The sequence below is a fragment of the Mus musculus genome, chromosome 12 (genome assembly GCF_000001635.26).
Source record: "Mus musculus strain C57BL/6J chromosome 12, GRCm38.p6 C57BL/6J".
In the NCBI taxonomy this organism is placed as follows: Eukaryota; Metazoa; Chordata; class Mammalia; order Rodentia; family Muridae; genus Mus; species Mus musculus.
In genome coordinates, this window is record NC_000078.6 from 77161965 (window position 1) to 77187401 (window position 25437).

A 25437-nucleotide genomic window follows, 5' to 3' on the forward strand; every position below is an offset into this window, starting at 1 on the left:
ATCCCCTAAAGAAATAGAAGCAGTCATTAAAAGTCTCCCAGCCAAAAAAAGCCCAGGACCAGATGGGTTTAGTGCAGAGTTCTATCAGACCTTCAAAGAAGATCTAATTCCAGTTCTGCACAAACTATTCCACAAAATAGAAGTAGAAGGTACTCTACCCAACTCATTCTATGAAGCCACAATTACTCTGATACCTAAACCACAGAAAGATCCAACAAAGATAGAGAACTTCAGACCAATTTCCCTTATGGATATTGATGCAAAAATACTTAATAAAATTCTCGGTAACTGAATCCAAGAACACATTAAAGCAATCATCCATCCTGACCAAGTGGGTTTTATTCCAGGGATGCAGGGATGGTTTTAATATACAGAAATCCATCAACGTAATCCATTATATAAACAAACTCAAAGACAAAAACCACATGATCATCTCCTTAGATGCGGAAAAAGCACTGGACAAGATCTAACACCCATTCATGATAAAAGTCTTGGAAAGATCAGGAATTCAAGGCTCATACCTAAAAATGATAAAAGCAATCTACAGCAAACCAGTAGCCAACATCAAGGTAAATGGTGAGAACCTGGAAGAAATCCCACTAAAATCAGGGACTAGACAAGGCTACCCACTTTCTCCCTACCTATTCAACATAGTACTTGAAGTCCTAGCCAGAGCAATTTGACAACAAAAGGAGATCAAGGGGATACAAATTGGAAAAGATGAAGTCAAAATATCACTTTTTTGCAGATGACATGATAGTATATATAAGTGACCCTAAAAATTCCACCAGAGAACTCCTAAACCTGATAAACAGCTTCAGTGAAGTAGCTGGATATAAAATTAACTCAAACAAGTCAATGGCCTTTCTCTACACAAAGATTAAACAGGCTGAGAAAGAAATTAGGGAAACAACACCCTTCTCAATAGTCACAAATAATATAAAATATCTTGGCATGACTCTAAGTAAGGAAGTGGAAGATATGTATGATAAGAACTTCATGTCTCTGAAGAAAGAAATTAAAGAAGATCTCAGAAGATGGAAATATCTCCCATGCTCATGGATTGGCAGGATCAACATTGTAAAAATGGCTGTCTTGCCAAAAGCAATCTTCAGATTCAATGCAATCCCCATCAAAATTCCAACTCAATTTTTCAACGAATTAGAAAGAGCAATCTGTAAATTCATCTGGAATAACAAAAAAACTAGGATAGCAAAAACTCTTCTCAAGGATAAAAGAACCTCTGGTGGAATCACCATGCCTGACCTAAAGCTTTACTACAGAGCAATTGTGATAAAAACTGCGTGGTACTGGTATAGTGACAGACAAGTAGACCAATGGAATAGAATTGAAGACCCAGAAATGAACCCACACACCTATGTCACTTGATCTTCGACAAGGGAGCTAAAACCATCCAGTGGAAGAAAGACAGCATTTTCAACAAATGGTGCTGGCACAACTTCAATAGTGCCATCAGGGTCATTAATAAACATAAGTAATCTAAGAATTGCTCCTGTCTTTATTTTTATCTCACCTTATGATAATATAATTGTAAAATAAACTTATATGGAAACATCTTAGGCAAAATGGAGAACATACTGAAAAGTACAAAGAAACTCTAGAAAGAGACAAACATACACAGGTCAAGAAGACCTGGAAATGATGATCCAAGTGTAAAAACCCATGTTAGTGGTCTCCTCAGTTTCCCTCTTTTCACTGACTTTATTCTGTTGCTGCAGAACTGTTTTCTTCACCTGGTAAAAATTACATCTAGCAACACCTCTTAGATTTTCTATCTAGTAAGGTCTAAGACCTCTCTTTCAAGTCCAGAAATCCTGTAGGAAAGGCTTAATTGGATCTGATTGGACAGGTGTTTACTTCTTGCCCAGTGAACCACAGCCAAGGGACAATCAGCAGTAACTTAGATATTACTCCTGTAACCATTGTGATGGAAATATGGAAATAAAGGAGGCAGCTTCTCCATTGGGAAGATGGGTGTTGGCCACAATCCACACACAATTAAAAGGTGTCTACACATATGATATAAAAATACAGGTTGCTGGTCCAAATAGTTAGTAAGGATATAAACAAAATTAGTAGTGGAAAAGCACTGCCTAACAAGGCTGTATTATACATAATCCTTACTGTGTATTAGGCATTAAGCTTTTTAATATATTGAGTCATTGACTGTTTTACAGCTCTACAAACTATTATTATTATCCCTTTTTACAGATGGCAAAATCTGAATTTAGGATTAAATTCAGGTCATATATGTAACTTATACTTGCGTTTTGTGTGTGTGTGTGTGTCTGTGTGCGCATCGTGTGCATGTGTGTGCCCATGTAGAAGAATGTGAATCAATCCATTCCTATCTCCTTGTACTAAGGTCAAATCTAAGTGGATCAAGGAACTCCACATAAAACCAGAGACACTGAAACTTATAGAGGAGAAAGTGGGAAAAAGCCTCGAAGATATGGGAACAGGGGAAAAATTCCTGAATAGAACATCAATGGCTTGTGCTGTAATATCGAGAATTGACAAATGGGACCTCATGAAACTGCAAAGCTTCTGCAAGGCAAAAGACACCGTCAATAAGACAAAAAGGCCACCAATAGATTGGGAAAGGATCTTTACCTATCCTAAATCAGATAGGGGACTAATATCCAATATATATATAAAGAACTCAAGAAGGTGGATGCCAGAAAATCAAAAAACCCCATTAAAAATGGGGCTCAGAGCTAAACAAAGAATTCTTACCTGTGGAATACCGAATGGCTGAGAAGCACCTGAAAAAATGTTCAGCATCCTTAATCATCAGAGAAATGCAAATCAAAACAACCCTGAGATTCCATCTCACACCAGTCAGAATGGCTAAGATCAAAAATTCAGGTGACAGCAGATGCTGGCGAGGATGTAGAGAAAGAGGAACACTCCTCCATTGTTGGTGGGATTGCAAGCTTGTACAACCACTCTGGAAATCAGTCTGGCGGTTCCTCAGAAAATTGGACATAGTACTACCGGAGGATCCCACAATACCTCTCCTGGGCATATATCCAGAAGATGTCCCAACTGGTAAGAAGGACACATGCTCCATTATGTTCATAGCAGCCTTATTTATAATAGCCAGAAGCTGGAAAGAACTTAGATGCCCCTCAACAGAGGAATGGATACAAAAAATGTGGTACATTTATACAATGGAGTACTACTCAGCTATTAAAAGGAATGAATTTATGAAATTCCTAGGCAAATGGTTGGACCTGGAGGGCATCATCCTGAGTGAGGTAACACAATCACAAAAGAACTCAAATGATATGTACTCACTGATAAGTGGATATTAGCCCAGAAACTTAGTATACCCGAGATAAGATACAATTTGCAAAACACATGAAACTGAAGAAGAACGAAGACCAAAGTGTGGACACTTTGCCCCTTCTTAGAATTGGAAACAATCACCCATGGAAGGAGTTACAGAGACAAAGTTTGGAGCTGAGACAAAAGGATGGACCTTCTAGAGACTGCCATATCCAGAGATCCATCCCATAATCAGCCTCCAAACGATGACACCATTGCATACATTAGCAAGATTTTGCTGAAAGGACCCTGATATAGCTGTCTCTTGTGAGACTAGGCCGGGGCCTAGCAAACACATAAGTGGATGCTCACAGTCAGCTATTGGATGGATCACAGGGCCCCCAATGGAGGAGCTAGAGAAAGTATCCAAGGAGCTAAAGAAATCTGCAACCCTGTAGGTGCAAGAACATTATGAACTAACCATTACCCCAGACGGAGCTCTTGACTCTAGCTGCATATGTATCAAAAGATGGCCTAGTCAGCCATCACTGGAAAGAGAGGCCCATTGGACACGCAAACTTTATATGCCCCAGTACAGGGGAACCCCAGGGCCAAAAAGTGGGAATGGATGGGTAGGGGAGTGGGGGGGGGGGAGGGTATGGGGGACTTTTGGGATAGCATTGGAAATGTAATTGAGGAAAATACGTAATAAAAAATATTAAAAAAAAGAAAAGTGATAATAGGTGATAAGAACTTTTCATCAAATGGAAACATTTTGACTTTTTCTAAAAAAAATTAAATTGAAATTTGCAAAAAAAAAAAAAAAAAATTTCCGCCCAGTCATCCATGATGAGCTGAGCATTAGTGTGTGTGTGTGTGTGTGTGTGTGTGTGTGTGATATAGATGTCCCCTTTAAATCTTAAATCTGAGAACTCTACAGTTCTCATAGTCTTTACACATTGACCAGTAGTTACTGTCTACTATAAAAAGGTTTTTAAGTGGGGGGTTGAGAGAGACCCTAATCTCTGGCTATAAAGATAAGAATTTAGGGAACAACTTTTTACTATGTTCATTCAGCAGAATAATTCTACTAGGTTCTTCCCTAGGACCTATGACCTAGCCAGCCATGGGGTTTTTGGTCCAGTTAAAGGTGCCATACATTGGTTCCGTCTTTTGGAATGGGCTTTGAATCCAAATAGAGGGTTGTAGCTTGGATTTTTTTCAAATCCTACTTTTAAATGCTTTAACCTTCCTTCTAGCCCATCACCCAACAGAGGTAGTGGTGAAAAAAAAGGTTATTAAGGAGCAGGGATGTGGACCTGTTTAGAAATGGTTCTTTGGAGCAAATCCCATCTGCATCATTGCCAGGAAATCAGCAGTTCACTTCACAGGTCAGCAGCAGCAGCAGCAGCTTGAGCCACTCACAAACACTTCTGGGATATACCAGCAGTACAGTTCAGTGGTGTTAGGATAGCAGCAGAGGTGGCACCACCTAGCAGGAACAGCCAGGCCTCAGCAGAATCAGCAGAAGTCGGCAGAAGGGATTTGGACCAGCAGGGATGCCAGGAGAAGTTTTTTTGCTATGCCTTTCTCAGTGAAGCAAAGATTAGCTTTGAGACCAAAAAAGAGTTGGAGAGCTAGCTCTATAAGGAAGCTCCTCTCACAGTCCATTGAGTCCTAGTTATACTCCTTCCAAACATCACATGTCTTCCATGTGTCTTGCCTTAGGATGTGAGTCTGACTTAGCAAAGCTCTACATGAGTCTGTATTAGTTGACATCACTCTGTCAATCAGCCTGAGATTATAGAGTTGGCAAGAAGCTACAGCACACCACCAGAAATTTTTTGTTTCTGGGCAGTGTGGCGCATGCCTTTAATCCCAGCACTTGGGAGGCAGAGGCAGGAGGATTTCTGAGTTTGAGGCTGGCCTGGTCTACAGAATGAGTTCCAGGACAGCCAGAGCTACACAGAGAAACCCTGTCTCGGGAAAAAACAAAACAAAACAAACAAACAAACAAAAAAAACACTGAAATTAAACCACTGAAATTTTTTGGTGCCTTTCTCTCTAGGGAGTCCTGACAAATGGAGCTCAACTACATCTTGTAAGGTGAACCAATACATGCATGTTGCTGGCGAAGAATTCTTCATCATGTGTTCTTTCATGTGCCTGGTTTAGAAGACTATCCTTTCACCTGTGTCTGCTTCAGGAAAACACTCCTTCATGCGTTTGCCCCAGCAATATACCATCCAACACAACTGATTTTCCAAAGAACCCTTAAGTGTCCACTTCAGAGGGTAGTTTATTATTCCAGTAACTTTTGTGCCACTACTGCACTAGTGAGTGTTTCTTGCCAGGCCAGTCATAATAACTTTCATGATACACAGCTGGGAAAGACTTAAAGTGACTTTTCTCTTCTGGTAGTGTGCATAGAACCTTCCAGAACCATAAAAGCTAGCCAGTATAGGAAGGTAGTGTCTAGGTTGTACCAACTTGCTTTTTATTTTTTTTTAAGCAGAGTCTTATTGTTCAATAGCCTGGACTAGACTTGAACTTGTAATCCTTCTATCTCTGTCTCCTAAGTGCTGAGATTCAGTCTTATTCTTTTGGTCTTCTGACTCAAAAATGAACTATACCAATTATGGTTGGCTTTAGGTTATCTTCTCAACCAAAGATGTCCTTTCTGGATAGCATAGGTATTACGCTAGATGTTAGCAATATTGTGTTTAAACAGGGCTTTTTAACAGCACAATGACCATCTCTTTTTCTTTAAATGATGGGGAAAAGAACTACTAATACCTAATGCTTCCTTCCTGCTTTTTGTTTTAAATTTAGTTCTTGTATTTATGTGCATGAGTGCTTGCCTGAATGTGTGTATGTGTACTATATGTGTGCCATCTGGAGTTGTGGGTGTTTGTGAACTACCATGTGGGTGCTAGGAATAAAACCTGAGTCCTCCGAAAGTATAGCAAGTGCCTTTACCACCTGATACATCTCTCAATCCCCAATGCTTTTTTCTTAATTGTGATCTTAGCGCTCAGGATGCTGAGAATTCCAGTTTCAAGTTTGAGGTAACCTGGGCTACATAGAAAGACTATCTCAGAGGGAGGGAGTGAAGAGAGAGGGATGGAGAAAGGGATGGAGAGTGAGAGAAAAAAACATACAGAGAGATATTATATAGTATTAAAATATGTAAAATATATAAAATGTTTGGAGTCAGACCTGGTGGCACAGGCCTGCTTGGGCTAAAGTGTAAGTTCATAGTCGGCCTGGGCAACTTAATGAGATTCTGTGTCAAAGTAAAGGGTGAAAAGAAACCTGGAATACAGCCCAGTGGTAGAGCACTTGCCAACAGGATTGGGATTAGGTTCAATCCCAGTCACTTAAGGAAACAAAAAGTAATGTTTGGGACAGTAGACAGACAGCTCAGGACAGTAGACAGCTCAGGACAGTAGACAGCTCAGGACAGTAGACAGCTCAGGACAGTAGACAGCTCAGGACAGTAGACAGCTCAGGACAGTAGACAGCTCAGGACAGTAGACAGCTCAGGACAGTAGACAGACAGCTCAGGACAGTAGACAGCTCAGGACAGTAGACAGCTCAGGACAGTAGACAGCTCAGGACAGTAGACAGACAGCTCAGGACAGTAGACAGCTCAGGACAGTAGACAGCTCAGGACAGTAGACAGCTCAGGACAGTAGACAGCTCAGGACAGTAGACAGACAGCTCAGGACAGTAGACAGCTCAGGACAGTAGACAGCTCAGGACAGTAGACAGCTCAGGACAGTAGACAGCTCAGGACAGTAGACAGCTCAGGACAGTAGACAGCTCAGGACAGTAGACAGCTCAGGACAGTAGACAGCTCAGGACAGTAGACAGCTCAGGACAGTAGACAGACAGCTCAGGACAGTAGACAGCTCAGGACAGTAGACAGCTCAGGACAGTAGACAGCTCAGGACAGTAGACAGCTCAGCTCAGTGCTAGAATGCATTCATGAGGCCTTGTGTCCAATTCCCAGGTTCAAAGAAGGAAAAGTCGTAACACTTATCCTATAGTTGTATGTATCAATATTTAAATATATTACATATTTACTTCTCTACACATTTTCATGAGTGTAGATACATAAACAAGGTATCAGTGACTGGAGAGGGGGGCTTTGTGATAGAGTTCTTACCTTTCCTGTGTGAGTCTCTGTCTTATTTTGTAAACAGGAAAACAATAAATGTTTACAAAATAAAGTGTTATTTCTTCATAAAGCCACATTGATGGGCTTCTATGATCGAGGCAGGTACTGGGGACCATTTGTGCCTCTACTGTTTCCTAGTGGCTCATGACAACTGCCCAGCTTCCCAGGGGTTGTGTATAACTGGTCAAATTGAGATCATGCATCCAAGAGTATTTTACAAGCTACACGTATTCTGTCCATGCTAGTTATTAAGATATCTTATGTGACATGAAGATTATATTGTACAGGGATAGACTGGATATTTCCCTTTTGGCAATTCTCACTGGAAGGTAGGATTTATTTTTCCCACCTCTCCCCCAGTTTTTTCTTTAATCTTTTTTCCTTCCTTCCTTCCTTCCTTCCTTCCTTCCTTCCTTCCTTCCTTCCTTCCTTCCTTTTTCTTTCTTTCTTTCTTTCTTTCTTTCTTTCTTTCTTTCTCTCTCTCTCTCTCTCTCTCTCTCTCTTTCATTTGTTCATTCATCTGTTTGTTTGTTTGTTCTGGTGCTGGACTCAAGCACAGTGCCTCACGCAGACTAAGCAAGTGCTCTTCTACTGACTGGAGTCTCACCTAGTTGCCCAATTAGGTCTTGAACTCACTTATAATGAAAGCAGGCCTTGAATTTGCAGTCCTTCTTTTCTGCCTTGGTCTTCTTAGAAGCTGGAATTAGGCACTTGAAAAACTAGATGTGGCTGGATGTTTGTCATAATGCTTTGAAACAATAGATGTGGAGACATATTTGTGTTTTGGACAGGGACTAATCATCAAGGTTGCTGATTTAGTTCATAGCAAGTGGTGTCAGGTGCCCATGTATTAGGGACTTTTTAAAGACCCAAATAGCCTGGGCCTTTAAGAACTTCTTTCTTCTTCTAGTAGTCTCTGTCCTCTAGGTTAGTTACCCTGATGATTAATCTGAGGAGCTGTGTTACTCACATCTGTCACCAAAGCACAAGATGCTAACCACAATGGAAACAAGATTCTTCCCAACATCCCTTGGGAGTCCAGAGTCTGACGGTATTTCCCATTACCGTATAAGGAGGTTTAACTTGAGACTATGACCTAAAAAGTGTAGTATCTCCTTCGTCGTTTAAAGCAGTTCTTGATTTAATACTTTGCTTTTTTCTCTTTGCAGCTCAAGTAATTCCGAACTGGTGACTGTTTTTTTTTTTTTTTTAAACTAACAACAACCCGAGTCAGAACTGTTCAACCATTCTTCAGCTTCCCATACTGTGTGTCTATAGATAACAGGCATATATATTATTTCCTTTTGTTTACTTCTCCTCAAATGGAAATCTATTAATTTCCCAATATATTTTACAGGATGACTTGCCTATTGCCAGCACAGGGAGGGTATATTAATCCTTACACTCCACAGTGTTTAAGATAGAAAATAATGGCAACGAGAAGAAATTGAAGGGTCAAGACAACTCATTTGTCTCTGATGTTCACCCTAAACTACTTCAGAAATGCTAGCAGTGAATTAAACCCTGAACTCTAGATGACTGACCTAAATCACACTTTACTAAAGAGACTCTTTAGTATCTTAGCAAAAATTGCACTTTATGTCTAGATTGAGGGAGCTTCATGAAGGCATGAGTCGAGTGGCGTGAACTTCACTCCGTCTCCTCTGAGGATAAAGAGTCAACATTCTCTCTTTATACTCAGAAGCCTCTTCAGAAGAAAACAAAGGGAGGCCACAGCCTGGCCTAAGATACTGATATGTGATACATCTGTCTAGAAAAGGAGAGCTGGCTTGGAAAGAGAACAAGGAGAGCTTTCCTTGCTCACAAAGCAAACCTGCACCTCTGCTTTATGGATGGTGGAAGGGCCAAAGTCAACATGTAAGCCCCACTTGCCCAAGGACAGATAATTTCCTGGAATGTTCGAGGCTATTGTTTATGGGGGCTAACGAGCCATTGTATTTTGGATCCCCTTACCAAGTTTGTTTGACCCAACTGCACCAGATCTGCTTGATCATGTGTATACAGGAGCTATGTAGGCAGGAAATACATCTGGATGTATGCTCTGCCCTGACTGGATGTAGGTGAGAGGCACTCAGACGGGAAGAACATCAGGATATGTGCTTGCCTCTGATTGGAGCAGATGAGAAATACACTGTTCCTTTTTAACGGTTACCTTTTTGAGTCTCTGAAAAATGTAACCCAGTGTTATTTTTCTGGAAACCCAGGAAATAATGATAGGAAATAAACCTGGCCAGAGTCCATCATCCTGGCCAGTATTTAATTAAAGCTTGCTTCAAATTTGGCTCAATAACCATGGAACTGGTCTTTCTCTCCTGAATCTCAGGTTTATCAGATGGGAATCCTTGTATCCATGTTAATCACTTACCTAGTAACTGGTTTTTCTATGAGGTGATCTGAGAGCTCAGGGCTGAGATTAAGTCCATGACTGGGGAGAAGAGAAGAGAAGAGAAGAGAAGAGAAGAGAAGAGAAGAGAAGAGAAGAGAAGAGAAGAGAAGACTGAAGACAGCAAACAGAAACTCTGTCTAAAGTTGCTAGGAATTCATATTTAGTTAGTTAATTTGTGAAGGCAACCAATCTCACAACAGAATAGAGATTATTGATAATGAATGTTGTTCACACATTGGATGTCACACACTGATTCTACCTAGTTATTGTCCAAGTTATACATTTAGTCATGTAAATTAACAAATGTCCAAAATTCTTTGACACTTAAAAAGGGAGATTACTTACATAATGAAGAGAAAATTTGAACAAATCAAGACTCTAATGAGTGGCTGGAGGCATGGCTCAGTGGTTAAGAGCACCTGCTGCTCTTGCAGAGGGTCTGGGTTTGGTTCCCCACATCCACATGGTGGCTCAAAACCGCCTGTAATTCCAGTTCCAAGGCATCTCATTCACATACATGCCTGCAGGCACTCCCCTATACACTAAAAATAAGTCATTTTCAAAAAGACTATTATAGGGCCTGGAGAGATGGCTAAGAGGTTAAGAGTATAGGCTTTTCTTCCAGACTCTTAGTGCAATTCCCAGCACCCATGTGTCTGCTCACAGCTGTCTGGATCTGGAAGAAATTAAAAAGCAAAACAAAACAAAAATAAGTCAATTTTGTGTTGTCCATATACTAACTGGAGCATAGTCAAATTCCTAGTGGCCAGTCTGCCAAAGGAAGGTGAGTCTTTCTCTACCTTGACCCCTGCCAGAAACAATCAACTGTGGACAGCCATGGAGAGGGCAGGGAGATGGGCAGGGCCAGCTATCCAGCACCCATGCCACCACCAGCACAGCTGGTGAGGGGCAGGGCACAGAAAGCATTCCTAAGCTCAGAGCCATCTCTTCAGGCCTTCCATTACCACCCCATTTCTCTATTTATTTTTCAATTTTTTTTTAATATAACAAGTCATAGGAAACTCCCTATTGTAGACACGATGCCATTTCTAAGCCATGTGCAAGTACATTGGACCGTTTAGCTGCTTTCAAAGAACCATACTATATGTCTTACTAATATTTAAGAAACTTGAGAGTTTTAATCATTAACAGGTATTAATTTTGCAAAGTGCCTTTGGATATGTACAAGCATATCTTTATTTTCTACAAGAGAGAACAGAACATAAACTTTTAGATTCCCATTTTATATAATATAGAAGAGTTAATCTAGTAGACACAGGAAACTAATTTATAGTTTCACCTTTTCTCGCCTATAGATGGAATCTCTAATGTAGGAAAGAAAAGGAGGAGCATCCAGTAATGTTCGGTTCTCTGAGTTGGTAGCACCTGAGATGGCTAACGACTGTCAGCCCCAGCCTGCCTTCTACACCAGCAGCCAAGCCATCACCAGCCTTCAAAAGATCCCACCATCACAGCCTGCTCTCTAGCTCTCTGGCTCTCTCTTTGTCTTTTTCTCTCTCCTTTCATGCCCCCAGCACCCCCCCCCCAATAAGTCTCTTGCATGAGATCTATTGCATGGTGTGTTCTTTGTAGCATTCCTTGGCCCCCAACTGATTTGCCAAGGTCCTCTGCTTATGTGAACTCCAGCAACTCCATCTTGTTTTCAGTGACTGGATCTCTCCCCAGTAACATCCAGAAATATAGAGCATGGCCTTATGCCATTCTTCATAGTGGCTCCTCAGCCAATATTAATTTTGGAAATCAGAAAACAATATACCAGAGTGGCGCCAGGCGGTGGCGGCGCACACCTTTAATCCCAGCACTTGGGAGGCAGAGGAAGGCAGATTTCTGAGTTGGAGGCCAGCCTGGTCTACAGAGTAAGTTCCAGGACAGCCAGGGCTACACAGAGAAACCCTTTCTTGAAAAAAAACTATATATATATACACATACACACACACACAAACGTATACATATACACATACATATATATACACATACATATATACATACACATACATATACATGTACACATACCAGAATGGTCCTTTGATACCCTGAACTAGAGCAACAATCTTTGTCAAGATCTCTCCAACTTTCTTTTGTTTCATTTCAAACAGGGGAGGGACTCTCTTATCTAGCTAAAGGAAATTCTCTCATACACAGTGTAATGAATGGTCTTGAAGCTCCTTCCAGAAACCTGTTAGCCAAGGAATTGTAAAATCAGAGAACAGGAAGGAGGACTGATGGATGTTGCCACACCTAGACAGGCCTTGTCACAATGACTGTCTGTTCCTTGGGCCTATTCAATTCCTACAAAAATCATTAACTACATTCAGGTGTGGTGGCACATGCCTTTAAGTAGGCAGATCTCTGTGAAGCCAACCTGGTCTACATAGTGAGTGCCTGGACAACCAAGGTTACATAATGAGACTGTCTCAAAAAACAAAAACAATCATTAACTACTTTTGAAGCTGTCTACATTCCTGTATTTCCCTGTCTCCTGTGAAGAGAGGGTTACAATCCTCTGAGCCTCCTTGGGCTGCTGGGTAATTACTCTGCTATAATATACACTGATAAATTAATAAATGTGAAAGCCAGCTTTCTCCTGTTAATCTATTATCTGTTTATTTCAAACATTTAGCACTTGAACCTTCCCAGGGGAAGAAGCAATCAGTATTTTTCTCACCTGCTGTTCAGTTTACAGCTGCTGCTGCTGCATGGCCGTGCTCCTTTGGGCTACAGGGGCTCCCGCTCAGCTGACTTCTGCGTCCTTAGGAAATGTAAAGTGTCCAACTTCTCTCTCTCTCTCTCTCTCTCTCTCTCTCTCTCTCTCTCTCTCTCTCTCTCTCTCTCTCTCTCTCTCTCTCTCCCCGTTCCTCCCTTTCTCCCTCCCTCCCTCCCCAACCCCCTGTGGGCCACAGGAAACAAGGCTGTCATTGAGCTTGCTTTCTTCCTATCACCTATCTCTTCTAATGACCTGAAACCACCATGGCATAAACATATCTGTGGTGTTATCTGCTCTAGATGTGCATAAGACAGATCAGCCCCCTTTATTTTAGAGTTTTGAGTCTTTTTTTTTCCCCTAGTAGCTAGAAAGGATGTTCAGAGACTGGGAAGGTAGGTTTTCTTGAAGGCCACACATCACTCTACCTCAAATATCTGAGAATGGGACTCTTGCACAGACCAGAGGGAGGAGTTTCTGTGAGCAGGTCTTATTTGGACCTCATTGGTTAAGTTCAAAGAGTTCCCAGATGTTAAAAAGACTCTTTCTCCTAAATTAAGGCATTATGTTTGCTGATCTTGTTTAGAGTCTCAGAAAGTAATACATATACATATGTACATGCATATACATATATATTATATATTTCATACACATCACATATACCTACACCAACACCTACACCTACACATACAACACCCCATGGACTCTGACAGAGCATGCTTGAGTCTGCACCTCAGGAGGCTATCGTGAAGGATATGGTGCTGACTGCAGAAGAGAGGATATGGTTAATGTCTCAATATTTTTTTCTTTTGTTGTTGTAGTGTTCCTGCCTTTGTGCTGAGTGCCTTAGGCTCTTCAAAGCCTCTGGACAGTTCTTGGGATTGATAATGGAAAATTGGTTTACATATGGCCAAATGAAAGCTCTAAGAGGGCACATACTACCCTGCTTTCCTTGCTGCCATGATAAAAATACTTGACTGAAACAGCTTAAAGGAGGAAGGATTTGCTCTGTCTCCTGGTTTGGGGATTTCAGTCCACGGGAGCTGGGAAGGCACGAGGAAGTTCACAGTGGCCCTGTGTGTGGCAGAGGCTCTGGTAAATCAGAAAGCAAACTGCAAACTAGAACTAGGAAGTGTGACTTTCAAAGGCCCACCCTAGTGATTTACTTCTGCCAGTCAGGCCCTACCTTCTACAGGCTCCACAGGCTGGGAACAAGTGCCCAAGACGTTTCAAATAGACACCTGTTCAAAGATTACACAGGTAAGTGACAGGCAGAGAATCAAACCTAGGGTGATCTAATACCAAGGCTTTCATTTAAAATGTTAGCACTAGCCTCACACCTGGGCCAACAACTGCCTCTAAGACCCCTGGGCTGAAGTGATCTTCTCCTTAGCAGTTTTGGCTGTAGGTGTGTGCCACCACACTGGCTAGCCACCGACTTACATTGCTATCTACATGACTTCAGTATACAGCCCTTGGACTGTACCCCAGCTTTTCTAGGCGTGAGACCCACTAACTAGTCCATGTTACAACAGGACCAATTACAAACCCAAGATCTCTGGCTTGAGTCCTTTTGCTCTCTTCCCAATGTCTGGGCCTCTATGTTTGTTTTTCTGCTTGGCAGGTGTGACAAGAAACTATAAGGGGTGTAACAAAGCTTGCTTGCTTCTTCTAAGAAAGTCCAGGCACAGGGCACTTGGGGCACCTTTACTTTTCAACATTGTGTAATCTAAAGCAGGAGAAGCAAGTTCCAGGCCAGCTTGGGTTTCATGTAGCAATGAGGCAGGGCAGACAACAGACATGGACAATTATGGGGTCGTGAGACGGGAAAGGGGCCCTTCACGCCCGAGTCTGAAGCTTCTGCCAGCCAAAGAATCAAGAAAGACAACCCAATTAACATTTCCAAAGATGGTTATTGACATGGAGACAATATATGTTTTTTAATATATAGAGATGTTTTCAAGTAAAACATATAAACAACAGTGAACCATGCTTAAGAGCTAAAGAAATGTACGTGGCCTTTCTTCTCCCCTAGCTGTAAACCTGCAATTTTCTAGGATTCTTGCCAGAAACTCCACTTACAGTAAAAGCTTTATCACCATTGTGAAACCCCGAAGCTCATGATTTTATCTTATCACATTGTAATCTAATCAAAGGCAGCTCCAGAGATGCCCTATAATTTTATTTATCAAAAAAAATATAGAAAGAAAATGTCTCAACAATCTTTTGAAAACATAGCTTGAGAGCCACCAAAATGGTGCATGTGGCTCCTGCCAAGACACTTTCAGGTGCCTCTCTTTTGAAAAGCCCTTACACAGCCCGTGGTATGCCTTCTTATTTAAAACTGCCTTTCTGTTCTTAATAAAACTCTAACCCTGCTGTATATACTGGCTCGTCCTGTAATTCCTTTCTGTGTGGAGAATCCAGATTTATTCAACTCGAGGTCCCTGGAAAGTTCGGGAAACTCCTTGGCTGCTGCCTGTAGCTCTGGGTTCTGTATCCTTGTTCTACAGAGACTGACAAGATCCGGTCACTAACAACCACCAAGACACAGACAGATCTGTGCTGCAAACCACGTAGCTATTTATTCTAGCCAGACTTGTATAAGACAAGGCAAATGAAAGCCCTTTGGCCTAAATAGCTGTTTCTCAAGATGCTCTGACACAGGGAGGCCTCCGTCTGTCAGTACAGTATTTACTTAAACACCTTACCTGTCCACTTCTAACTCTGCCCCGCAAGTCTCAAGGGGACAGGAAAAAAAAACAAAAACAAAAACAAAAACAAAAACAAAAATAAGTTTCAAACCAATCCATCTGCTTTCCATTTCCTGCAGAATGCTAAAAGAAGTCTTTCTAAGGCTGCTTAAAATATGTCCTGTCCTCTGGCCCGCCCCTTCAGAGAGCTCACTGTGTCCTCAGACCACCTCAGCCACTTCCTCCCACACCTGGGGCTGTCTCTTTGCGCATGCTCTCTTTGAACAATGCTCACAGTTATTTCAGGCACTGGCCTTAGGTTTTCCGAATTCAAAGGCACCTTTTTCCTCTTCTGTTCAGAGCACTTCCTCTGTCTCCTCCTTTGCCCCTTTCTTTCTTTCTTTCTTTCTTTCTTTCTTTCTTTCTTTCTTTCTTTCTTTCTTTCTTTCTTTCTCTTTTTCTTTTTTTTTTTTTTTTTTTTTTTTTGCAAATGACCACTATCAACATTGGAGAGTGCCTGGTTCACTGGAGTCTGGGAAATGACCTTGGCAGGATGTAGAGCAGTGCAAGGGCCAAGACCTTCCTGGGGCTCAGCTGCCACTCTTTGGACCTTCCCCCTGTTTTCAAGGCTGGAGCAGGGTAGAATGGCGCCTGTATTTAGTAAGCCAGTGTTTCCTTTCTAACTTTGAGCAGTGACTCCAGAGCCTAGCTACCCTTGACTTGGCTCCTTTCCGCGTAGCATCTGTTAAGTAGTGACCTTTGCTACCAATTAACCAGAGCAAGGCTTTATTCCGTTGCAGAGAACCACCAGATTGTAAACAAAATTGGGGGGTGGTGTGGTGTTGGGGAGGATCAGTTTTGAGTGACACTCAGGACTATGAAAATCCTCAGCCTCTTTTCTGTGCTGGGAACTGCAGCACTTCCTCTTGCTCAAGGATTTAAATTGATCTTTTGTCTGGGACAGATTACCAGACCCCACACTTGCCCTTAAATGTGCCATCTAGTCCTGTAGTTCAGGGTCCTGCCAAGAACAGGTTAGGCAAGCCGACAGCAGCTGCTACAGCCCTAACGCTAACGCCCTAACGCTTTTCTCTAAATGTCAACAAGGAGAACTCCAGAGAGCTGCCTTTCTGCGCGGCCCCCAGCGTGCAGTAAGCCTCAGCTGTGGCATTTAGAAGGGCTACCTCCAGAGACCGGATGTGTGCACACTCAGAGAGAGCAGCGAGGACCTCGCCACATGAACCAGGAGGATGGATGGCGGTGGTTAGAGGAATATGCAATTATTTAACAGAGACCTGGTAAGCACACATTGAGTGTTACTGAGGCTGGAGAGAGGGAACATCAAGGGGACAACGGCAGGGGAAGAGACCCTTTCCTGTGAGGTCCAGATTGTCTTTCCTGATGGCAGAGCGAAGAAACTTCAACACCAAAATCGCCTGTAGAGATAGCATGTGCTTTCCAGACCATCTTAAACAAGAAGGTTAAGAACAATAAACTTTAATCCCAGCACTCAGGAGGCAGAGGCAGGCGGATTTCTGAGTTTGAGGCCAGCCTGGTCTACAGAGTGAGTTCCAGGACAGCCAGGACTATACAGAGAAACCCTGTCTTAAAAAACAAACAAACAAACAAAAATAACAACAACAAAAAAACCCAAAAACAAAAACAAAAACAAAAAAACCCAATGAACTGTGCTTCCTTGGGCCCTGAACACTTAGCACTCCTTTCTAACCCCCTCACTCTAAGCAATGTCTCTCCTAAAAGCACTTTACATTTTTATTTACAAAAGGAGTTTTTTTTTTTTTTTTTTTTTTTTTTTTTTTTTAAGATAGGAGAAACAAGTAAACAAGTTTTGCTTAGTCTTTAATCCTCAATGTAAACTACACTGTCAGAGCCGGGTGGGGATGTTCGCTGAATGTGATAGAACACCTTTCTGCTCCCTATGATACTATACGGCGTGGGGGCGGTCAAGGGTCACCAAAGCCACCTGGAGCCACTGGTTTCTCAGATTCTTGTCTGGTCCCCAAGAAAACAAGAAGTGAGAAGATCAAATGTAGATTCATTAAGGAAAAGTGAGAGCAATTCCAGGAAAGGGAGTAGGACCAGGAGTACCAACATGCTGCCTGCTGGCCTGTCCCAGGGCTTGTGGTGGCCTGTCCCGGGGCTTATGGCCACTATTTGATAGGGACCGAGATAATCTATTGAGATTGGCCATCTTTGAATGCATGACAGCTGATCCAGCAAGTGGCCTACAGACTTCCCTGCTCAAGTGAAGTGACCATGTGTCACTTGCTCAGTCAGGGGAGTGGTCACGGTCCGTGTTCACTTTCATCCTCTTTCTCCCAACTTGTTTGACTTGTTTTATAAGCTCTTGATCCAGTCACTTCCCTTTCTTGGTCTCAGGCTATATGACTAGTTTATAGTCTCGCTCTCTACCTTACTGCCTACCTGTCTCTAGATGACTAAGAAAAAGCCACCGAATCTCTATATCTCTCTGTTTCTGTCTCTGTCTCTGTCTCTGTCTCTCTCTCTCTCTCTCTCTCTCTCTTTCACATACACTGTAAAGATATCTAAGTTTGAGTCTCTTGAGAAACCCCCAACCCACATCTTAGGTGTATACTGGGCTTTTGATCTGGTCAGTGGGTTTTGTTGTTGTTGGTTTTGTTTTGGTAGCATAATCAAGGACCTGATGTTACCCTAGATCCCTAAAGGGGGAGAGTTATCTGTAAGGTACCTCAGCCCATAAAGGTACTTGATCTAATGGGAAGGAAACTCCTCTGAGCTGTTGGCAGTAGTATGATGCACAGTCACCCTGCCTTGACTTGACACTGTTTTCCTGTAAGTACTGTGGCTGAGTCAGTGAACAACATGTCTAAGTTGCTACCTGTATGAATCTTGTGTGGGACAGAATTTCATCAAGAAAACTAACCTGATGGAGGGTATCCAATCAGAGTTGAGGGGAGAGAAGTTCTTTAATGGAAGACCAGGAAAGACTTCTCTGGTGAGGTTCTATCAGAGTCAAAATCTGAAAGGAGTAAGCCATCTACCTGAGTGGCTAGAAGAACTTTCCAAGCAGAGAAAATATGCAGTGTAAAGACTGTATAGAGGGATGTGCATGGTGTGTGTGACTGGGACTCTGAGTGAAAGTAGCGAGCAGGAGACGGAGCCAGGGAGGTGATAGGGCAGATCCCAGAGAGCTCCGAAAGCCTTGGTGAGGACTTTAAATTTTATTCTGAAGCCAGTGAGGGCTTTGAGCAGGGCAGTGATGGTTTGAGGATGAGCTCTTAGGGTGCTGGCAGAGAAACCAGAGGCCTGTAAGGAAGTGTCTGCCAAAATATAGGATGAGCTGATGCTGGCTTGATCCTGAGTGATCAAGGAGGATGGTGAGAAGTTGGATTGTGAATGTATTTTTAAGGTAACACAGACAAAATAGATAAATGGTTATGATATAGAACAGGAAAATCAGGAATGAATGACTCCACAGCTCTTGGCTTGAACTCAAGATCTTCAGTTCATCGGAAAGAGTGACTGTGTCTGCTTAATAGAATCAGAGAACGCTTAATTAAATACCTAGAATTTGTGTTGTACTTTAAAAATGGGTAGGGTTTCAGGCTGGGGGTGTGGCTCAGCTGGTAGAGTACTTGCTTAGCTTGGACGAAGCCTGGGTTTGATCCTTAGCACTTCGTAAAACTGGTCATGATGGTGCATGCCCGTAAGCTTAGCATTTGGGAGGCAGAGGAAGGAGGCTCACAGTGTGTTTGAGGCTAGACTGGGCTATTTAAGACCCAGTCTCAAAAATATAAAATAAATAAGTAAATAGAACTTTATGGTTTTGTGCTTTGTATAGAGTTTCAGAGGAGCTTGGCATGAGGAACTTGCCTGTAATCCTAACAACGAGTAGGCTAAAACAGGAGGACCCACAGTGTCAAGCCTACCTGAACCACATGGTTAGTCTTGAAATTGGTAGGTCTCAAAGGAACCTGGGACAAGTCCCACTCAGTCCCTGTGGCTCTTCCCAGCGCTTCTCACCCCACCCCCTACCCTAACCCTTTCCAGCCCAGGGCCAGGGCTTCTCTTCCCCACTTGTGATCCATATACAATCCCAGCCATATTGGGCACATGGTCTCTTGGTGCCTAGCTGCCTCCAGTCCTGGATTGCTCTTGGTCTGCTTGCCCACTCTCTTCTCTTCTCTTCTCTTCTCTTCTCTTCTCTTCTCTTCTCTTCTCTTCTCTTCTCTTCTCTTCTCTTCTCTTCTCTTCTCTTCTCTTCTCTCTCTCTCTCTCTCTCTCTCTCTCTCTCTCTCTCCCTCTCCTCCCTCTCCCTCTCCCTCTCCCTCTCCCTCTCCCTCTCCCTCTCCCTCTCCCTCTCCCTCTCCCTCTCCCTCTCCCTCTCCCTCTCCCTCTCTCCCTCTCTCCCTCTCTCTCTCCCTCTCCCTCTCCCTCTCCCTCTCCCTCTCCCTCTCCCTCTCCCTCTCCCTCTCCCTCTCCCTCTCCCTCTCCCTCTCCCTCTCCCTCTCCCTCTCCCTCTCCCTCTCTATCTCTCCTCTCATGGCCCAGTTCAGTCTCCTGGCCGTGTTTTGTCTGGATCTTTTCAGATGCCTCTCCCTCATATCTACAATAAACATTCTCTCCCACCATGCCTTGGAGCAGTCATGTCCTCATGTATCATTCAAAACCAAAATAAAATCGCACACAGTAGCTTATTCTGAGATCTTTTTGTCTTCTCTGACCCTAGCCTTCCATTCTAATTCTCTTCAACTGTTAAATCTAAGCAGCGTTCTCTCCAGGGACTTTGGACAAGAGTCTTACCCAGCTCAAGGGAGCTGGAGACATTCGGCTCTGGCCAGATTGAGCTGTTAGGGTGTAGTCTATTTTATTTTACTTTTAGACAGGTGTTACTATGTAGCCAAGGCTAGCCTAGAATTTGTAATCTTTTCTTGAGCTCTGAGGTCTCAGGAGCCACTACTCCCCCTAGCTAAGAACATGACTTCTAACTTTCATTTGTATCCCAGAAACATAAAAAGGCAACAGAAAAATAGCCTACATATCAAGGATGGGAGAGGGAGAAGCTATAAATAATATAGGATTTTAAGGAAATCTATGAGTTACAACCCTCAACAACCCTGGAATAGTACAACTTCTGGACTTCTTTTTCCATGAAATAAATTTTTAAAACTTTTCTAAAACCAGGAGGTTTTCCATGCCTGTTATTCCGGTTATTTGAGAAGCTGATCTGTATCAAGATCAATTGCTTGATCCAGGATTTGGAGGCCAGCCTGGGCAACACAGTGAGACCTTCCAGGCTAAATAAATAAACACGTACATCTCTTAGCCTTAATGCTTTTGAGTTATGCAATTTATACTTGAAATACAAAGTATTAATTCTGTGTTAATTTTAATTTTGTTTTTGAAATAGAGTCTCACTATGTAGACCAGGCTGGGCCCAAACTCATAGATATCTCTCTGCCTCTGCCTGTGAATACTGGATTTAAAGGTGTACCCAAGCTAGTACATTATCTTAACTAGCCAACAAAGACCTCCCATGAGAAAATACATGGAAAGCAAATGTGCTTTGAGACATTTCCCAAGTTCCAAGGTTAGTTGAGAAAGATGTTGTTCTTTATGTTCATACATTTATTGAATGGTATCTGGGCTCCTTCCTACCTGGTATCAGGCACTGTCCTGAGATCTAGGGAACTGTAGGAAGCAGGGTGGGCAGAGTGCCTTTCAGGGAGTTTATCTGCTTGTGGAGAAGTGATTGGTGCATATGACTTGTGAATACTGTTACTGGATACCAGAGGCACAGGAACACGTGTGGGGATCGAATCAAGGGCCTTGGCCATGACTTCATGTTTCTTCCCTCGTGTGGATTAATTATCTAACAGGTTTATTAAGTATAGGAGTCTGAACATTTTCACGATGATTACTTTTCTAATCAGGAATATTAATTTATAAATACCACCCACAGTGAATATAGCTATCAATGATATCAGCTTTCAATGTGGGCGTTGACTTGGATTTTAATTTGAGAAGGTATTAATTCAGTAAAAAAATACCATGCTTCTTCCAATGTTTCTTATTAATAACTAATAAATTTGAGTACAGTAATGACTATCCTTTGCTGCCTACTTGACTACAGCTGGAATTACCCTAAAACTCCAAAATGAAGTGACACCCCTATGAGGGATTTCTGCTCATTTTGAAGTGGAAAGAATCACTTTTAATCTAGATCTTGGCTATTGGAGGTGGGAAGATACAACTTTAATCCAGATCTTTTGTGTTGGGAAGGCCCATCTCCATCTCCAATCTGGGCCATGCCTTCTGCTAGAGAAGCCTGTATAAAGGACATGGAGGAAGGAAGCTTCTACTTTTTGCCAACTTGCTCTTGCCTTGCTAGCAAGTCCATTCTTTTACTAGCTTTAGAGTCTACTTCTTTGGGATTCCAGGGCATACTAAAGACTATCCGGGGCACCCAGCCTTATGAACTGGACAACTACTGGATTCTTGGACCTTCCATTCATAGGCAGCCATTGTTAGATTAGCTGGACCACAGCCTGTGAGCCATTCTAATAAATGTATTCATTTTATAAGTTCTGTTACTCTAGAGAACCCTAGTACAATTTTTTGCATATGATTATTGCTTATTCATTTGTGAATTGCTTTGTTAGTAGTTTGCTCAGTTATCAGCTGAAGTATTTGTGAAATTCTTGTCAACTTTGGTGAATTCTCTAGATAACAGTATTAATCTTTTTTAGTGTGTGTCTTATAAATGTATCTTTTACTATGTTGCTTGTTTTTAATTTTGATATTGTATTACCTATGAGCTTTTCTTTCTCCTATAAAGTTTTATGTAAGTGAAGAACTTTTAAAGCTTTTTTTCCTATGGTAAGACAAACCAAGTTTTCATTGTTTTGATGAATATTTAATCCCATTTTCTGCTGGACTTTGTAGTTTTAGATGTGTTTAATATTCAAATGTAATGGAATTAGTTATAATGTGTAGTGTATAAGAAGATCCTAAGTTCTCTCTTTCCTCTCCAAATTGCCAGTCAATTATCCTTCCAGTATATATTGGAAAATTTTTTATCTCTTTATATAGAGATATCTTCATCATATATTAAAATTCTTGTGAATAATTATGTTTCTAAGCTTCCTGTTATATTGCTGAAATCTATCTATTCCGACACTAAGACTTCAACATTGTATTTTTATTGTTTTATAGATTTTACTGTTGGTGGATTTTATTAATCCACTTCCCTCGTTTCCCATTGTGGTCTGCACATAAAATGTCCCCACAGGCTAATATGTTGGACACTCTGTACTCAACCAGGACTGAAATTTAGAGATGCTCTGGAAACACCTTAAAACATAACTTTTAAACCAGGCATAGTGGTGCACAGCTTTAATCCCTGCACTTGGAAGGCAGTACAGGTATATCTCTATGACTTCAAGGCTAGCCTGGTCTATTTAGTGACACCCAGGCCTGCCAGGGATACACAGCCAGACCCTGACTCAAAAAAAAAAAAAACCCAAAACCCTAAAACATTTATTTTTTCAGTAAGAGTTTTATACAAGCATGAGGTACATTCTGGTTACTGTACCCATGCCAAATCGTCCTCCCACCCCACAGCATCCCCTAGACAAGGCTGCTTCTGGAATCTTTTGGAGGGCAAATTAGAGGAAGCTGGCTCCTGGTGGTATGTTGGAATGTTCTGGCCTCAGTTTTTCCCACTTGCTTTTTCTCTGCTTCTTTTCTTGCCAGTACATGAAGACTCTCATTTGCTATGCTCTCCTACCAACTCTAATGTTCTGCCCATCTGTGCAGGGCCAACTAACCAGGGACTGAGTCCTTTGAAACTGTAAGCAAAGTAACTGTTTTCTGCTTAAATCCTCCTCAGGTATTTTGGTCAGAACAACACAAAAGTAAAGTGTTTTTTCTTCCTGTCTGAAAATTTTTCTTTCCCTTCTTCCTTCCATCATACAGAAAATTTGGGGTAGTTTCCACCAATATTCTCCTGTCGATAATATAAGCTGTAAGAAACAGATCTTGACATGATAGTTCAGTTTCCAGTTTAAGAATATATGCACACAGCATGGCACTCTGAAGATACAAAGACACACAATGGAACTCCATCATTATTCCTCAGGATTTTTATCTGTTTCATTTCTCTGTTTGTTGTGGGTTATTCTCAATCCCTTTTGTGCATTTTCAAATATCTTTTTCCTTGTTCTCATACAGTTCCTTCCTAGTCTGGAAACTGCTTTTCTCGGTTATTAATATTTAATATACCTCCCTTTTCAAAGCATACCGAATTGCTTTATTCTTTTTAATGGCTGCATATAATTTCAGATGAATGTAACATTTTATTAAGTGGTGTCTTACTGATGAACAACTGGAAAGTTTTAGTAGATTTGCTTTAGAGAGAATTTGATAACTATATTTCCGTGGCTACATTTTGTACGTGTTCCAGTTTGGTTTCTGTTGCTGTGATAAAACTCAGACCAAAAGCAACTTGGGGAGGAAAGGAGTTTTTCCCTTCTAAGGTTGCAGGTATAGGCCATCACTGAGCAAAGCCAAGGCAGGAACCCAGAGGTAGGAACTGAAACAGAGACTACGGAGGAACACAATTAATGGCTTACTTCCCTTTGATCTCCCCAGCTACTTTTCTTATATGGCTTAGGCCCACCTGCCCAGGGATGGCACCGCTCACAGTGGGCTGGGCTGTCCTTCATCAGCATTTAGGAAAAACCTCCACAGATACACTCACAGGCCAGTCTGACTGAGGCGGCTCCTCAGTTGAGATCCCCTCCTTCCAGGGATGTCAATGAAGTTAACAAAAACTAACTATAACAGTGTACATGGAAATACCTCAACAGCTCGAAATAGAGTTATCAGGATCAAGGCATTTGGGGCTGTGAAGATGATTGCCAAATTGTCTACCGCACACTTATGTTATATTTCCATCAGCAACAAGTGAATGTACTTACCCCCTTGGTGACAAATGAATGAACTTTCCCCTGTTGGTCATACTGGGTAATACCAAGTTTCTTGTTTTGTTTTTAATGGTGCTGAGGGTTGAACTGAGGGTCTCACATGCATGTTAAGCACATGCTGGACCAATGGGATGGATCCTTGGCTCTGATCAAGTATTTTCTTTTTGAGGTGATTCTAGATATGTCCCCTAGATTTTCTTTGAACTCAAGGTCCCCTTGACTCAAGATCCTTGGTGTTGACAGGACAGATGTATGTTAGTACCCTCAGCTTCCCCATCACATTTTTTGTTCTTTGTTAATCTAAAGGGGAAAAATGGGATTTCACTAGAGTTTTAAAATGTGTTTACTTCAGGAGTTCAGTTGAGTTTTAAAAATATATTAAATAGAATTTAATTTATTAACTAACTTAATCAATTAAATACATTTGTGTTTTATTTCGAAGCTAAAATTTCTCATATAGTATATTTCTGGCCTTTGCAACACAATTTTATTTTATTTTATATGTGTGTGTATGTGTATGCATGTGTGTACTGTGTGCATGTATGCTCTAATGCACCCACAGAAGCCAGAGAGAGTGTTGGATCCTCTGGAGACACCTGACATGAGTACTGGGAATTGAACAATGATCTTCCAGAAGAACAAGTGCTTTTAACCATTGAGCCATCTCTTCCTGCACCTCTTTTTTACTTCTTTAAAATATTTTTAAAGGTTTATTTTTATTTGAGTGTGTGTATGTGAGTGTGTGTGTGTGAGTGTGTTGTGCCCTAGTATACTTAATTAGGGTTGCTTCTCTGAGCATGGTGGGGTTACTCATTTGAGCAAGAATGGCTTATTTACTTGCGCAAGGGCAGCTTACCAGGGGTTATATTCCTGAAGACTATAACTCCTTGACTATAGCTTGTCAGGAAGAAATGAAGCTCTTGAGCCTCCTCTCCATTCATAATGGAATGTTTATGGATTCAGTCTTGTCTAGATAGCCACAGTTACTGTGAGTTTCTGAGTACAACAACCATTTCATACCCAAAGTACAGTATTTCATAGCAACCTTCCTTTCTTCTAGCTTTTACTTTTTTCTTACCACTGTCACTGCAATAGAGGCTGTGGGGTCTGGGAGAAGGGAGCCAATGATGTGGTGAACTAAAGCCTCACTC

General features: G+C 41.8%; 1 long non-coding RNA gene across 2 annotated transcripts in view; it reads right to left on the reverse strand.

Annotated features, from left to right (window-relative positions):
* Nucleotides 1–25437, reverse strand: part of Gm40446 — a 62698-nt gene that overhangs the window by 32944 nt on the left and 4317 nt on the right. Inside the window, exon 1 of one of the 2 annotated variants that reach the window (XR_872837.2) lies at nucleotides 12568–12701. The exons of the other annotated variant lie outside the window; for it this stretch is intronic. This is a non-coding gene — a long non-coding RNA (predicted gene, 40446). Of the gene's footprint in view, nucleotides 1–12567; nucleotides 12702–25437 lie in introns of those variants that run through there. 2 annotated transcript variants of the gene reach the window in all.